Here is a 5010-nt window from a genome sequence, read left to right as displayed (position 1 = left end):
GGGGTGGAAAGCTTACTTTGGTCTTGAAAATAATTACAAAACGGCAAACCTCGTAATGTGGGATAAAAAGAAGTTCCTGTTTGAAACTTTAGTCACTCCTATTATCTTATATGGATGTGAGGTTTGGGGTTGCAACATTTCTAGAGAATCTTGGATAAAAATTGAGCAAATCCAGAAGCGCTTTATAACGTATAACCTGAAAATTAAAAGCAATACACTCTACCCTATTCTCCTTATAGAAGTAGGTCTTTCCCCTATCGAGAGCCTAGCTATGACTAGGCTTCTGTTGTACAAGCACAATCTCAATAACATAGGAGATCATAGACTTCCTAAGCTAGCTTTAAATTCCAGCCAAAACCACCTAAGGCTCAAACGGGGGTGGTATAAAGACACGAGGGCTTGGTTAAACCATTGGGAGATCAACGAGAATGATGCATTGCAAAACATTGATAACATTAAAAATATTTTTACTTCTAAGTTCAAAGAAAAAATGTGGTGTGAGAAAGATTTAGCAGCTAAAAGAAAATTAAGTTATTATAAGAAGGTCATCAATCCCACCCTAGAAGATCAAAAGTACCTCTTTGTTCTAGCTAGCTCAAAGAAGAAAATTAATATAGCAAAGATTAGAACGAGCTCTCATGAGCTCCATAGTGAAACAGCTCGTTGGGCAGTTCCTAAAACACCATGGATGGAAAGGATCTGCCATCTATGTGAGAATAGGAACATTGAGGATGAAAACCACTTCCTCTTAGAATGCCCCGCGTACAACCACATTAGATCCCAGTTTCATAATCTTTGTCGCAACACTGACCTTCCTAGCCTTTTACGATGTCAAAATTATAGTGAGCTTGGGAGGCTTCTCTCCAAGCTTTTTGAACATAGGAATAAAATCTTAAATCAAACTAAATAATTTGTGTCTTTAGGTGTGATAGACGTTAACCATCATCATCATCATCATCATCATTGTTTTTTTTTAATATTGAAATGATATTTATGATATTTTAAAATTTATTTTTTTACGAAATTACATGGACAAATTTGGGTTAAAAGAGAAGTTTCATGTTCATTTGAAAGGTGTAAAGTTTAGTTTTTTTTTATATGAATATAAAATGTATTTCAACAAATTATATTAATAAAATTTTAATATTTTAAGATTTTGTTTTTTTACAAGAATATAAGGATTTGTTTAGATAAGAAGTTTTAAACTAGTTTGATAAGTATAGTTAAATGAAAAGTTGCTTATCATATTTTTTAAATTTAATATTTATTAAATTTGATAATTTTTTTCGTATATGGAATTTTTACAAATTTATTAAAATAAAAAAATAATTATTATATGATTTGGATTTTTTTAAAAGAACTATGATTTGAAAAATTTGATTATTATATATGATTCGGATATTTTTTCAAATAATTATGAATTATGATTAGAGTTTTGTTATATAGTTTGAATGAAAATGTATTTTTGAAAGTATAAATACGTGGAATATTTTAGAAAAAAATCATTATTTTAGATTATATAATTTTAATCTATAATTTTACAATTCCAACAGATTTTTAAAAAATTTAATTGAATTTTGAATAAAAATAAATAAATAAAATATTCAAATCATAAGTTTAAATTAAGTTATTTTTATTTTTAAGGAATGCAATTTTATCTAATATACTTGGGTTTATCAAATAATTGTGAGGAATGATTGTTATTCTTCTCACCTAAAATCAATTTTTACACAAAACATTGATAAAATTTATTGTAATGACACCTAAACTTGTTGGATCAAAAGTATATAAAAAAGAACAAATGAAATTAAAAGGAAACATTAAAAAAAAAAAATGTTTAAAAATGTGAAGAATTAAAATAACATTTTTTTTTAATATATTTCATCCTCATATATATATGAGAGTATGAAAATTTAATAATTTAAGAAAGGAGAAATAAAAATTAAATACTTAATTTAATGAATATTTAAAGTTTTAGTTTTTCTAACAAATTATTATCAACATCTAATTATATAATTATTGGTGAAATTTGCAATTAAACCTAATTATGTATATCAACAATTAATATATGCAATTCCAATAATTCATTTTCTTTTTATATTTTTAATTCTCAATCTTTTAAATTATTAATCTACGAGGTCATCATCAAAGGTAATCATCTCATAAATATTCAAACTTGTATAAAGATCATAATAATTTATCCTTTCAACCACAAGGTATCTCAATAATTGATATTTGCAATTCCAATAATTCTTTTTCTTTTAATGTTTTTAATTCTCAATCTTTTAAATTCTTAATTTATGAGGCCATCATGAAGATTAATCATATCATAAATAATATACGAGCTTGGATATAGATCATAACAATTTATCCTTTCAACCATTTGACCTAGACCCAATGAATTTTCAGGTTTAACTTATTATATTAATTTTGTTAAGATTAATTTAAACCCTTTCTTTCCCCATTTTAAGAAGTTTTGATGATGATGATGATGATGATGATATATATATATATATATATATATATATATATATATATATATATATATATATATATATATATATATATATATATATATATATATATATATATATATATATATATATATATATATATATATATATACATATATATATATATATACATATAGAATTAATGCTTTGATATTACTTAGAAAACAAATTTACATGGATGTCAAAAGCGACCATGGAGGATAAAACCTCTCCTCATCTTGTTTCCATTGATGACTAGAGGACCAAAAAACTCCCATAGCCAGGTTACATTGAGGCCAAGGCTAGAGCTAGACTGTCTCACTACCCAACTATCCCGTACATAGATAAAAAAAAGATTACTATATATATATATATATATATATATATATATATATATATATATATATATATATATATATATATATATATATATATATATATATATATATATATATATATATATATATATATTAATGCTTTGATATTACTTAGAAAACAAATTTACATGGATGTCAAAAGCGACCATGGAGGATAAAACCTCTCCTCATCTTGTTTCCATTGATGACTAGAGGACCAAAAAACTCCCATAGCCAGGTTACATTGAGGCCAAGGCTAGAGCTAGACTGTCTCACTACCCAACTATCCCGTACATAGATAAAAAAAAGATTACCCAAGTATAAGTGCCACCTACAACTTTCAAACAACAAAACATCCCACGAGAATTCAAACATAAGATACGTTAAGAAACTACCATGACCAATACACTGACAACCAAATTGAGACTGAATTGATGCGTCCAACCATTTCCATACAACAAGGATTTCAAAAGAAATAACAAGTTCTCCACAAAACGAGCCTAAAACCACCACGAAGATCACAACGCCATGACTCCCCTATGCCGACACAAAAAAGAGACCAAAAGAGATAACAAGTGCCCTACATAAGTGGACCAATAACTACCAGAAGACCAACATAATGCACTAGCTACCACCTATGCTCAATGATCATTATCTGAGGATGAAATATTTTTCAAAGTCCCCGCACTAGAACCAGGAGGATACATTAGGTCCCCACCATCTGAATCACAAGAAATATGGCTCTCCACATGTGCCAGGTGGGATTCAATCCTATCCAAGAAAAACCTATGATTCCTGAGCATCCTCTTGATGTCCTCTAGGGATGCAAAAACATTACACTTCTACACTTACTTATCCTTCAAGACTAGGCCCAACAAGGTCTTCATTTGCCAATGAAGAGCCACATAGTTTAGTTATTGCTTCCTCCTTCGCCTGGTATGCCCAAGGTCGAGAACCTAAACCTACATCCTCCAAAAGCTCGTAACTCAAAAGAGATTGTCTTTTCTCCCTCGCTTGGGTCTCAAGCTTATGAATTTTTCCGAGTATTTGGTGAAACAACATTGAAATATGTGGCAATCAAGTCATGGGCACAAATTCTCACGCCTCGTTTCCTTGGCTAAGATTTGCCACCCCCCATTTTGCACCTCATTCTCTATCTCTATGGAATAACTGAGACTCGAGGGGCACACTTATTACAACTTCTATGAATGCCTCTACCTACAAAAGAACAAGAGAATGGATGTGACCCACCTCCTATAAGACCATGATACCAGTGGTGGGCTCCAGTATTGTAGCAATAATGCTACAACTCCTGGAGCTTCCTTCTCTAGTTTTATCAACCCGGTAGTTCGTAACAAACTTGGAAGCGACGGTGCTGTATGCACAAGTACTAGCTCTTGTCGCAGCTGTCACTTGGTCAGCTGGCACAAGTCCGCTAGGGCTCAAGCCAACTTCTATATGTGCTCAGAAGAAGCTTTTTAAGTGATGAACGAAAGCTATCTCAAAGGAAAGTAACCTACTTTGCAAAAATAAACTGAAAGCCAACAGAACATGGAAACCCTAGTAAACCCTAATTCTACCTAGCTTAATCCTTCTGGTGCAATGGTGGGAATGCAACTTCTAAAAGTGATGTTATTACTTCTATTGAGATGATATGCATGTGTCTAAACTACTTTCAACTGAAGAGAACATGTTTTTGTATTTTTGCTCAAGTGGTTGGAGTTATTATGACTGTGCTTCTTACTGGGTCTTTGACTGTGCAGGGGTAAATCAAGGGAAGGAAGGCTTGGAAAGGGTCAGGAGGACTCTAAGAGGGTCTAAGGGATCCCTCACATCACCCCAGAGAAGTTCACAACGTTCAAATGCATGGCAACCGTGTTTGCAAGCTTCTACAGGAAGTCACAGACTTTCTACAGGAAGTTCTGTATTCCTACAGGAAACTTCCTGTAGAAGTTTTGGACGGCCCAGAACTAATTGTATGAGGAGATCTAACGACCGAGGACCGGTATGGATGCATGAAAGCTACTGTTTTCACCCTCACACACTGTTGTCACCTCCTTCCACCACCCTTGTCGACATGCAATGAGGATACCTGCACAATCAACCAGATCAGTGAATCAGCAAGAGGAAGCAATTCTTAAATAAAACAGGATACCGAAATG

Source organism: Pinus tabuliformis, chromosome 2_1, assembly GCF_031772625.1.
Source record: "Pinus tabuliformis cultivar Carrire ecotype Pingquan chromosome 2_1, CPIR1, whole genome shotgun sequence".
Classification (NCBI taxonomy): domain Eukaryota; kingdom Viridiplantae; phylum Streptophyta; class Pinopsida; order Pinales; family Pinaceae; genus Pinus; species Pinus tabuliformis.
Note: the sequence above shows the minus strand (reverse complement) of the source record.